The sequence below is a fragment of the Macaca thibetana genome, chromosome 7 (genome assembly GCF_024542745.1).
Source record: "Macaca thibetana thibetana isolate TM-01 chromosome 7, ASM2454274v1, whole genome shotgun sequence".
Classification (NCBI taxonomy): domain Eukaryota; kingdom Metazoa; phylum Chordata; class Mammalia; order Primates; family Cercopithecidae; genus Macaca; species Macaca thibetana.
This window is the reverse complement of record NC_065584.1, coordinates 48,577,799-48,591,478: the sequence shown is the minus strand read 5'-3', so window position 1 is coordinate 48,591,478 and position 13,680 is coordinate 48,577,799.

The window sequence follows — 13,680 nt, the reverse complement described above, 5'->3', positions numbered from 1 at the left end:
TAGCAGAGTAGATACGGAACAATGGAAGTCAATGTCATCTCAGAGTCATCAGAGCCTGTTTGGGATTAGAAATAAACTACTTTTGTTTTGGAAGAAGGCTGTCAGAGTCTTACTATGGCTCTTAAAAATATATAGGCCAGACATTTGGTGTTCCTACAAATTCAGAACTATGTGGTTAGCTGATTCCAGACACTGGCATTGCTTGATCTGTTTCTTTTAAAATTTTAATTCAAAGTCTTAAAGTGAGACATCTTAGATAATAAATGCTTGATATCCCATAGTTGTTTTTATATAAGCCATAGGAGCATGTTATATACAAAGAATATATGTCCAGACACCTTGACTAATTTAGTACTCACATTATGTCAAGAGCTCCATCATTCAGAACTAGTCCTGATGGAACAGAGAACATATTTTTGTTTATCAGCTAAAATGAAGCCATCACATGCCATGAAAGAGTATCAATGTCCCACTGGGTCTGCCAGTTTTTAAATCATGTGATTTGTGATTAATGTTTAATTTGGGGATTCTCATGATCTCAAATTTTGTGCATTAAAGAAAGTTTATTTTTATACCACACAATTTTAAATTGAAATAATTAAAATTCACATAAAATGCACCTATAGTGTTTAAATTCATGTTACTTTATATGTTAAATGCTTAGAAAGGCTTTTTAGAAGTTAGTATTTGACAAATTTAAGAGAGAACATATTTTTACTTTACTATATTACTTTAAAAATAAGGTTTTTTGTTGTTGTTTTTGTTTGGGTTTTTTTGTTTGTTTATTTGTTTGTTTTTTAGACAGAGTCTTGCTGTTGTCGGCCGAGGCTGGAGTGCAATGGCGCAATCTCAGCTCACTGCAGCCTCAGCCTCCCAGGTTCCAGCAACTCTCCTGCCTCAGCCTCCCAAGTAGCTGAGATTACAGGCACCTGCCACCATGCCAGGCTAATTTTTGTGTTTTTTAGTAGAGACAGGGTTTCACCATGTGGGCCAGGCTAGTCTCCAACTCCTGACCTCAGATGATCCACCCGCCTCGGCCTCCCAAAGTACCGGGATTACAGGAGTGAGCCACTGCACCTAGCCAAAAACAAGTTTTATGCAAATGTAAGCTGTATTAGTACTATCTTTAATCAAAATGTTGAAGTCACTTAATAACACCTTACTATTTGATATACTCTTTTAAGCTGATAGAACTTGCAAGGCGTTTGTGTTACTTTGAGCTAATCTTCACTTTGACTGAACTGCCTAGCCCAATCCTGTGTTTTATGTGAAGGACATAAATTATGCTGTTTTACAGTTGAGACACTCGGTCTCTGAGAAACTGAAAAGAACAACTTGAGTTATGGGCAAGTTAGAGATTAAATCAGACAAAGAATGGACAGATTTTTGTGCTTCCAACTCTATTATTTCCTTCTTTGTTACGCCACAAATAGGCTGCTCTCTACCCATAACCAGCTCTACCAATTTGATGGAAATGAGTTGTTTATATATAAAAAGAAGTCCTCATTTTGTCATTTTCACTTGCAGCAACTAGGAAGATAACTATCTTACAAAATCTACATCTAGAAGTATCTATTACCTCAAAATTACATACGCCAATGACGTGTAATAGGTCAATATTAACATGTTAACGAAGTTAACATTGATGTCGACTGGAAATAAAATGGCCACATGAAGCAAGTCCAGATGCTAACAATCTGTAGTCACACAAAATAGGAGGGCTCTTTAAAGCTGGAAAGCCATTTAGTTTGAAGGCCTCAGAGGAGATGACTTCAACAACAGCGTTGAAGCAGAAGGAAAAAAAAAAACCTTTTCATTCACGTTCCAATTCTGCAAAGACTGAATTCTAACTGATTAGAGGGCATGTGACAGCCAAATGAGTTTGAACAATAGAACAGAGTGTGGTGGAGGGATTCAAGTTTGGGGCTAGAAAGCTGGAGTCTTGAATTTTCTTTAAGGCTTTGCCAATGACTTGCAGCCTGGCTTTACCCTAATTATTTATGCCCCCTCTTTCCCTCCAATGTTACAATCCCTTTGTCTATAGAAATCACAGGGAAAATTATTTGTAGCATGCTTTGTACAATGTATGCTGAGATAGCAAACTATGATAAAGAATTCTGTTCGTCCTAGCTGGAGACAAATGGACAGGCTAGACCACCCAGAGGTAACTTGGAACACTGGTAAATTTTTAACAAGTAATTATCTTCCTTCCCTGTTTTCCATTTTATTGTGAAAAAATTGGAAAGTACAAAAAATAAAACTAGATAAATAGATAAAAATTCACCCATCATCCCTGCTGATATTTGGTATATGTCCCTTCAGTCGTGTGCTGTGTGTGTGTGTGTGTGTGTGTGTGTATGCATGTGCTTGTGACACACTATTAATACACTCTTAAAGAGAAAAAAATGTGTTTAGTAAATTACAATCATACTCCACATTGTACTTTCTAGCTTGTATTTTTCACTTAATAGATAATATCAACATTAAAAAAAAAAATCTTTCATGACTTTTTGGTGGCTGCCATATTAATATGCTAAATGTACATATTATTATTTAATCAATCCCATCTTGTCAGATATTTAGGTTTATTTTCAACTATTTGTTATTAAAAAAAACCTGTATTAAATATCTTTAAATGTGAATCTGAGTTTCTAATTGATTACATGATTAAGAGAAGTTTTGGTTACTAAAATCACTGAATGAAAGGATATGAATAGTCTGGGCTCTTAACATATATTACCTGATGGCTTTCCAGAAAGATTATACCAAATTACATTTTAGTCAGTATTGTATGAGATTATACAATTCCCTAAACTTTCTCAAATAATGCTGTTATCCCCTTTTTCATCTTTAATATTTGATAGGTGTTTTAAAGCATTTTTTAAAATTTATTTTATTATTACTGAGCAATCTTATTGAATTGGGAATTAGGATAAGTATATGTGAATTTTTCACTGAAGCTCGTATTTTTCAACCTAGAAGGCAAGATCTTTTATCTCACCAAAAGAGTGTCTTGGAAGTGCAAACTTCTGGCTTATACTTAAAGAAGAAAACAGGAACTGAAAGCCCCTGAGGATACTCAGATTTCTGCCAATGGTCTGGAACAGGGATGGCAAGTTTATGCAAATATATAATGCCTTTGTTCTCCCTCCTTTCCCTCTGTTAACTGGCAGACATCACTAATTAATTATGACACTATTTTCTCAGTGAGCCTAGATGTATTCTCAGAATTCTTCCCCACACTACTACTGCTGATATTAGCTATTATCTCTCTTAGATGGCACTTAAGATGAAACCAATTTGCCTTCCTGGCCCAGAGAGCAACCTACATGTCCACAAGAAAAGATAAATGCAGGGAACAGTACAATGTTACATGGCTGCTAGTCTCTTCCTCTGATCTATTTCTCTCCCAAATATACATCATAGAAATGCAGTATTAGCTACACATACATTTTTCCCATTGTGTGTCTTCCATTAATGTATACAATGTGCTTAGGAAAGGTCTCACTCCTTTTCCATGTCCTCCTTAATTTCTGAGATATTACTCCTTGAAGATACTCAATAAATACCTGTGGCTATTTAACAATGTAATTGTCAGGATTCTACGCTCTTAGTAAGTCTAGTTCTCTTCAAAACCCATATAAATCCTTCCTCCAAAGTTTGCCCTCACTAGCCATCATCCAGTTATGCTTATTCTCCCTTCCAATCCCTTTCTATTTTAATGTCCCCTTTTATGCTTTGTTACCATTCCCTAAAAAGGTACCATTCCATGGGATTTGGAATGGCCATGCCTGAGGCAAGTCCATTAAATAAGCATGCAAGAGGGTGAGTGCTGCGTAAAGCATCTTTAGACAGAAATAAAATCATTCTTACATAGACTATCTATCTTAGAGAAATGGTGCTCTTTCATTTTGCTACAAAAGAAGAGAGCAGCTGGTAAATAGTAGATAATAAGAGCTGCACTTTCAATGAACAACAGAAAAGACCAAGGTCAGAGGAACTGATGAGGAACGGCTAGTCAGCCTTACTTATAACGGAGCTTAGCCTGACTCCTAGTCTTTGCCTCTCTCTTCTTCCAGTAGCCTGTGTTACCTATGACCAATCCTGAGCTTACGCAAGAAGAATTTTAAGATGTTTCTGTACCACTTGAAATTAGTACATCTGGTTCTGACCTTGGGCATAACTGATCATGAAACTTCCCATGTATTCAGTGTCATTCGTGTACTTAACATTTTTGAGCACCCATTATGTGCCAGACACAGCAGTAAACAAGATAGACATAATGCCTGCTAGAGGCAATACAAGGGATAGTTTCGGGAGGCCTTAGACATACCATAATCTCCATTAGCCCCTTCCTCAACCCAAATAAACTCCTAGTCCTTCTTTGTCTCTGTTTCTGTTTTCTGAGACAGGGTCTCACTTTGTCACCCAGGCCGGAGTGCAGTGGCACGAACACAGCTCACTGCAGCCTTGACCTCCCCTGCCCAAGCGATCCTCCTGCCTCAAACCCCCAAGTAGCCAGGACTACAGATGTGTGCCACTATGCCTGGCTAATTTATGTCTTTTCTGTAGAGATAAGGTTTCACCATATTGCCCAGTCTGGTTTTGAACTCCTGAGCTCAAGCAATCCACCTGCCTTGGGCTCCCAAAGTGCTGGAATTACAGGTGTGAGCCACCATGCCTGGCCACTCCTAGCCCTTCTTTTCACTAGATTGTCACTCAGATTCTCTCCTGTAGAGACATTGGAACTACCACTGATCTGATTCTTGTACTCACGGAACTTAGATTTAGTGGGTCAAGCACCAACAAGTAAGCAGTCAATGACAACCCCGTACTGCACAAGCTCTGACTATGGCATTACATGGTGCTGTGAATGCTCAAGAAGGACATCAAATCCAAGTGTCAGAGAAATGACATCCAAAATGAGGCTCATGGTGGTTAATTTTGTGCAACTTGGTTAGGTTAAGCAATGCCCAGATAGCTGGTAAAACATGATTTCTCAGTGCATCTATCAGGGTGTTTCTGGAAGAGATTAGCATTTGAATCAGTAGAGTAAGTAAAGAAGAGCCGCCCTCATCCATGTGGGTGGATATCATCTGATCCAGTGAAGGCCTGAATAGAACAAGAAGGAAGTGGAAGAGTGAATTCTCTCTCTCTTCTTGAGCTGAGGAATCTATTTTCTCCTGCCCTTGGACATTAGATCTCCTGGTTCTCAGGCCTTTGGATTCCAGAACTTGCAGCAGCAGCCCCCTCAGTTCCCAAGCCTTTGGCCTTGGATTTGGACTTACACCATCAGCTTCTGTGTTTCTCAGGCCTTTGAACTTGGGCCAAATTACTCCATCAGCTTTCCTGGTTCTCCAGCTTGGAGATGGAAGATGGTGGCACATCTCAGCCTCCATAATTGCATGAACCAATTCCCATAATAAATCTCCTTTTACTAATCTATCTACTCTCTCCATCTCTCCATCCATCTAACCTATTGTTTGTTTATCTGGAGAGCACTGATAGATACAAGACCTAAAGCACGGTATGACTTAGGTAGCAAAAGAGGCAGGGGAAAAGACTCCTAAGCAAGGTCAGAAGGAAAGAAAACATGACATATTCTAAAAACTGTCAGTTTTGTGGGGTAGAATGTGAGGAGTGAAGGGTAAGAGAAAGAGAGTAAATCTCAAGAGATGAGGATGGGGAAGTGGCAAGGGCCAGTCGAAAGAGAGCCATAAGCCATGCTATGCAGTTTGGACTCTATCCTAAGCTAGACAAATGGGAAGTGAAACCAAGTTTGAAACAAGCAAATAAACTGATCACTTTGTGTTTAAAACACTACTCTGGCCACAGAAGTGAGAATGGAGAGGAGTCAGTCAAAGATTTTGGGGAGGAATTCATCAGGAAGCTGCCTCAGAGGGTCATATGACTGGAGCCAGGATAGTGGCAATGGGGAAGGGAAGAAGTACAGGGGTTGTATTAGTTTGCAAGGGCTGCAGTAACAAAGTGCCATAAATTGGGTGGCTTAAAACAACAGAAATGTACAATCTCACAGTTGTGGAGGCTGGGAGCTTGAAACTGAGATTTCGGCAGGGTTATGCTTCGTCTGACAATTCTGGGGTGAACCTTCCCTTGCCTCTTCTGGCTTCCAGTGTTTGCCAGCCGTCCTTGTTTCTCCCAGGCTTGCAAGTGCACCACTCCATTCACACGGCTGTCTCCTCCCTATGTGTCTTCACCTCCACCTTCCCTCCCTGTGTCTGTCTCTGTATCTAAATTTCTCCTTTTTATAAGGACACCAGTTATACTGAATTTGAGCTCACCCTAATGACGTCAGTTTAGCTTGATTACCACTGTAATCTTACGCGTACCTTCGAGGTCCTGGGGATTAGGACTCCAACATATCTCTTGGGGGGACAAAATTCAACCCATAACAGGAGTTCTTTTTTACTCCAAGCCCCATTTTTCCCCTGATGCTCTGGGTCAGATGGATGTTTTGTCGTCTGGGCCTGAGCCCTTGTCCTCCGTGATATGGCACGGCCTGGTTCTTCACAGCCCTTCTTCCAAAGGCTAGAGATGGGATCCTTGGGACTTTCCTACTGCCACTGCTTGCCAGTTCAGCTCTCAAAATATTCTCCGTATCTGAAATCCTCAGCCAAGGCTCTGTCCAGCCCCACAATGCCCCATTCCCAGGATGTGACATACCTGTTGCCAATTGATTTTCCTATCAGCTGTCACCTATTTTGCAACCCACTAGATCAGTATTTCTCAAAGTGTGATCCAGAGACCACCTGCAGCAGAATCACCCTGGAGTACTGTTTACAATGTGGTTTATTTTGATCCACGTAACCCCACTGAATCAGAATCTCTCTCTAGCTGTGGGGTCTGGGAATTCATGTTTGTAACATGCTGTGCTAGTGGTTTTCGTGAGCACTCCAGGTTATGCATTCTGTTTACCTGGCTTCCTCCCAGCACCACTGCAGGGTCTGCCTCCCAGGGTTGGCACTGCATCTGGAAGTAGGGTTCATCCTAGGCCCACCTCCCTTTCTAGTCTTTCCCATGCTGTCCTGGTTAAGCTTAACCATTCCAAATCACCAACGTGGATCTCACAACAAGAGGAGGAAGAATAGTCTTGAAATAAACTATTCTTATGAAGAAAAGACTCAAGTATTGGAATTTCACTTGGCCTGATGAGGGCAGGTAATTACACACAACTGATGAAAATTCAGTGAGAATAAAGTTATTTATTGATGGGCTCTAAGAATGCCCAGAAACACGGTGGCTCACGCCTGTAATCCCAGCACTTTGGGAGGCCAAGGCAGGCGGATCACAAGGTCAGGAGATCGAGACTATCCTGGCTAACACAGTGAAATCCCATCTCTACTAAAAATACAAAAAAATTAGCCAGGCGTGGTGGCGGGCACCTGTAGTTCCAGCTACTCGGGAGGCTGAGGCAGGAGAATGGTGTGAACCTGGGAGGCGGAGCTTGCAGTGAGCCGAGATCACACCACTGCACTCCAGCCTGGGTGACAGAGCGAGACTCCACCTCAAAAAAAAAAAAGAATGCTCAAAAACATTTAAAACTCAATAAGGTATCAACAGCAGAGTCATATAATGATTATGTATATATAATATATATATAACATACTATGATATATAACATTATATATCGGCTGGGCGCGGTGGCTCACGCCTGTAATCCCAGCACTCTGGGAGTCCGAGGAGGGCGGATCACGAGGTCAGGAGATCGAGACCATCCTGGTGAACACGGCAAAACCCCATCTCTACTAAAAATACAAAAAAAATTAGCTGGGCATGGTGGCGGGCGCCTGTAGTCCCAGCTTCTCGGGAGGCTGAGGCAGGAGAATGGCGTGAACCTGGGAGGCAGCGGAGCTTGCAGTGAGCTGAGATCGTGCCACTGCACTCCAGCCTGGGCAACAGAACGAGACTCCGTCTCAAAAAAAAAAAAAAAAATATATATATATATATATATATATATATACACACACACACATATATATACACACACATATCTTATACATGTATAAAAACATAAAATTGATAGTGGAGATAGACTATCCAGAGCCCTGATTGCTTCCGTCAACCCTGAACATTCATCACCACTCTAATTCAAAAGAATCATAGTCTGAAAATTCTCAATCATCTGATATTTAAACAAGGAAATCTACCTTCCGATGGTTTTAAGGATTTGGAGTTTTGAGTTTTACTCCAGTTTAAGTGTGTATATGATAGAAGTATGCAAAAATGCTCATTTTTAAAGCTCAGTTCACACATAAATTTTTAGTTTTTGTTTGAGGGATTGAAGTTTCAACTCTAACCCCCAGAAGAGAGCAGGCAGCAATCCCAGTGCTGAAGCAGCACTCCTATGGGTGCCAATAAATATTTGATGATGTTGATCATTTTCTTGCCCAAGGCTGAGAGAGTATCATCAACGGAGGTATAGGTGCACATCTCCTCAATGGTTTGCTCTTATTTATACATAAAACTCATCTCAGACTTTTACTTGTTAATAATGTTATATGTTGTAATGGTAGAGGGTTTTCTAAGTGCAGATGCCTACCAGTTGTATATAAGTGAATCCTTCAGTATGGAGAATAGAGTTGGGAAACTCCAGAACAATGCATGGGTTGACAGAATGATTGATTTCACATTTAAATCGATGGAAGAACTAATGTAATTATTCAAACGGATTAAGCCAAAATAAACCAATTTGGTCTACAATTATATGTCCTGAATACTTCAGTTAAATTGGGCTGTTATTCATTTCATTTGCCCATTTTATAAAGATGAACCCACCATAATTACACTGTTTAAAGAAAAAGATGCTTCCGTGCAATTTTAATTCACCAAACTTGCATTTCTAATAGCAACAACAACCAACCTATATGCAAGCAGCATTTGCTATGCATTGTTAATCTGCTTTTAAACCTACCTTCATAATTTAAAACAAAACAAAACAAAACCTTTCTTGATGTTTATTCTGCCTTCTTTAAACAGTCAATGCTAAGGTGAAGGTGTTTTATAGTAACAGACAAAACCAGAGATTGTTGAGCCTCTGATACCATCAGAGACTTGGCAAAATTTACTGGAATAAGAGGAAGCTTGTCTTTCCTGCCTTCTCACCTCTTTTTTGACCCTGGGCCTACCATATACACAACACTTTCTATACTGAGCTTCAAGTTATCCTCCATTGTACAAAACCTCTTATTGAAACCCCATTGAGGTTTCACACCCTACCACCCTCTCCAAGTATCCTATAAAATAATTTATATAAAATACTGCCATTCTCATTTTCCCTACTCCATTTCAAAAATATTTTCCTTAGCTAGAAATGAATAAAATCTAGCTGATGAAAGTCATCCACATTAATGTTATATTGTAAAAGAGTATTCGATTAAATACGGAAGAAAAAGAATAAAATAGGCTTCTCAGTGGTCCTCTCCATGGTAATCTACTTTTTCATGACAGATAAACAGGAAGAACAACTGTGCACCCCACCTTTGAAAGAATGCCTCCCCATCTTCCTGTTTACTGCCTACTTTGCAATACGCTTTCTAACTGGTTAATCTTAGCCTTTCTAATATAAATGTGACTGTGCTTTGATGATCTTATATGTAGACCTCAAAAAGAGTTACTCTTTCATCTATTCCCATGAAATGGTCCCTCTGAAACCCAAACAGAATGTAAAAAAGCTTTGATTTTTTACTTCATTTTGTCTACTCTTATACATATAATAATCTCTCTGGTTTTAGATACTGTAGGTAATTTGGGAATCCCAAACTATGTAAATAACCACACCCTTCTCTAAGTTTAAAATATCCACAAATTACTTCCATAAAAGACCTTCTGGAAAGGAAAGGCCAGCACTGAAAATGTGTGCTGTTTTTTCATTGATCTCAATTTAAAAATAGCCCCATACCATGTTGTTAGTATTTGTTTTTCATGTGCAGCAATAAAATAATTCACTGGGGCAAACAAAAGTTGAGTTTTAAAAGGCCAAGGCAAGGCTGGACCTGGTGGCTCATCTCTATAATACCAGCCCTTTGGGAGGCTGAGGCAGGAGGATCCCTCAGGCCCTGGAGTTTGAGGCTGCAGTGAGCTATGATGGTACCACTGGACTTCAACCTAGATGCAGAGTGAGACCCTGTCTCTAAAAAAAAAAAAAAAGGAAAGAAAGAAAGAGAAAAGGTTGGGGAGGCAAGGTAATTCTTTTTTTTTTTCTTTCTTTTTTTTTTAGTGTTGCAAACTTTATACATTTAAAAATTGTGCTGGCCAGGTGCGGTGGCTCACACCTGTAATCCCAGCACTTTGGGAGGCCAACATGTGTGGATCACCTGAGGTTAGGAGTTCAAGACCAGCCTGGCCAACATGGTAGAAAGCTGTCTCTACTAAAAATACAAAAAATTAGCTGGGCATGGTAACACATGTCTGTAATCCCAGCGACTCAGGAGGCTGAGGCAGGAGAATCACTTGAAGCCAGGAGGCAGAGGTTGCAGTGAGCTGAGATTGTGCCACTGCACTCCAGCCTGAGTCACAGAGCGAGATTCCATCTTAAAAAAAAAAAAAAAAAAAAAAAAGTGATCTTGTGTCCTTTAGATTTCTTCTTTCTTTTGCAATGAGATACATTGGGTTAGGTTCTATTTTAAAGTGTGTCTATGTCTGAGCCTATACAAAAGAAATAAAAACAAAAGGCAAGGATACTGGTTGCAGGCAAACTTTAAACTCTAAGAGCAAAAGTTACCAAACTGGCTCAACTTAGTGTCAGGCCAAACTCAGTTTAGGGACAGGGCCATGATACAAAACAATAACTGCACAAATAATATTTAACAAAGTAGCATTTGAGTGTAAATCTGAATTACTGTGGGAAGAAAAGTTTATAGCCTTTTTTTCTCCATGTTGAGGTTTATCAGCAGAGTTTCACAATGAGAAAAAGAATGTAACTGTCATATGATAAACTGCATTTATACAGAAGAAATAACGAACTTCATCCTGAAGATAAACAGTTCAATACATAAGCATTTCAAGCTGATAAAACAAGGGTAGATTAAGAGCAATCCACAGCTAAGCACTCAAGAGACCACAGGTAGGAATGCAGCCTGACCCCAATGCTGAATAAGAAGAACATTTGAAGTATTCCCACTACTATGCAATGCTAGAAGCCTGTAGGAAGCCTTTATCTTAGTAGTTGTGGTAGTTAGAATAGAGCCCAAAATACTGTAACAAAGAGACCCCCAAATCCAGTGCCTTAAGTAAGATGGGAGTTTGCTTTTTTCACAGATTACTGCCCAGAGGTATAATAGTTGAGCATTCTGGGGCAAGTAGGTGGCTCTGTTTCAAGGACAGACAGGGAAACAGGTTTGCTTTTATTTTGTTGCTCCACCTTCTGTTAAGGTGTTGTCCTCAGCCTCATGACTGATGGTGGTTCATTAGCAGCACCAGACCAAGTTCCAGCTCTCAGAAGCAGGGAATGAAAAAGGAGAGGGCAACCAACCTCTTTTTCAAGGACATGCTCTGGAAACTGCATACATCACATATGCTCACAGCTAGACACCAAGGAGCTGGGAAATGTCATTCTGACACTGAACAGTCAGGTGTCCATCTAAAACGCAAGCATTTCCCTGCTCAAAGGAGAATGGATTTGGGGATTCAGTTAGCATTCTCTCCCATAATAGTTAAGGATGATAAGCATCAGAATGTGTGTGTGTGTGTATGTGTGTGTGTGTGTGTGTGTACATAGTCATACACAAACATTCTTAAGACATATTAGGGGCTTATATGTAAGGCAATATTCCTTAATGGCTAAGATGGATCGAAGGTAGACTTTGAGGCTAGGAAAACTTGAGTTTGAGTTGATCCTGCATCTCTAACTGACTAAGTCTATACATTTTGGAAGCATTCATTTTCTTACCTATAACACAAAGATAATTCTTACCTCATAAACTGGTATGAGGGGCACATTAAATAATGTGTATTGTTGTACAATAAAGAATTTGTCATAGATTCCTGGCAGGAAGCTCCTAAAATTCTTGGAATTTCCCCAGTGGTCATACTGTCTTTGTTATTTTCATGAGCCCCTCGGGTCACACCTGAGTTTATGCTAATGAGACAGAGAAGGTCCAAGATGGGTACTGGTTATCAGAAAGACCAACCATGTAGTTAGATGGTTGGGGCTTTGAGCCCTGTGATATCAACCAGTCTCCTGATCTCTGGGGATAGGAGAGGGCTGGATATTGAGTTCAGTTGTGTGTCCAATGATTCAATATGTAATGAAACCTCAGTAAAAAAAAACTAGACACTGAAGCTCAGTGGATCTTCCTGGTTGATGAACACATGGATGTGCCAGGAGGGTGACACATCCTGATCCCAGAAGGAGAACGCATGGAAGCTCTGCATTCGAGACCCTCCCAGACCTTGCCCCGTGTGTCTTCTTTGAGCTAGTCTTGATTTCCATTCTTTATAATGAAACTCTAATCATAAGTGTAGTGCTTTTCTGAGTTGTGGGAGTTGTTCTCATGAATTATCAAACCTGAAGGGATTATGAGAATCTCTGAATTTGTAGCCAGTCAGTCAGAAGTGTGGGTATCCCAGGGACCGTTGAAGTGCGGCTGGCATCTGCAGTGAGGGTAGTCTTGTGGAGGGCTGAGCCCTCAACTTGTGGGGTCTGCATCAACTTTAGGAGGTTAATACCAGAACTGAATCTTGTTAATTCCTCTTTGACATAAAGCACATGCCTTGGCTAGCCAGGCAAAGGCAACTTTGTGAGTCCAGAGCCTACTCTTCTACTCTTCCTCATGGTGGCAGCCCTCAGAATATAGGTACAAGGTCACCTTTGGCTTGAATAGAACCCCTCCTTCTCCAGTCACTTCAGATTCAGAAGGGGTCATAAGCCTGTGTATTTTGTAAGGGCACTTGTGCAGGAGCCTTTAAATTGCAGGCAATAGACCAGATGATCTTGGAATATGTATACGATACTTAAAAAAGTACCTGACATGGCCAGGCGTGGTGGCTCATGCCTGTAATCCCAGCACTTTGGGAGGCCGAGGCGGGCAGATCACGAGGTCAGGAGATCGAGACCATTCTGGCTAACATGGTGAAACCCCGTCTCTACTAAAAATACAAAAAATTAGCTGGGCGTGGTGGCGGGCTCCTGTAGTCCCAGCTACTCGGGAGGCTGAGGCAGGAGAATGGCATGAACCCGGGAGGCGGAGCTTGCAGTGAGCCGAGATCGCACCACTGCACTCCAGCCTGGGAGACACCGCGAGACTCCATCTCAAAAAAAAAAAAAAAAAAAAAAAAAGAGTACCTGACATGTGGTAAGAGTTCAATAAAAGCTATGTGCGAATATTGCTTAAAAATATTTTTTAAATTTTGTTTAGAGGCAGGGTCTTGTTCTGCCCAGGTTGAAATGCAGCAGCACAATCATAGCTGACTGCAGCCTCCAACTTCTGGCCTCAAGCAATCCTCCCACCTCTGCCTCCCAAGTAGCTGGGATAACAGCTACTGCACATGGCTAATTGTTTTTTTTTTTTTTTTTCAAGAAATGTGGTCTTGCTGTGTTGCCCAGTCTGGTCTCAAACTCCTGGCTTTAAGCAATTCTCCTACCTCAGCCTCCCAAAGTACTAGGATTACAGGCATGAGCCAGTATGCCCAGACTATTGCTTTTAATTACTATTATTATTA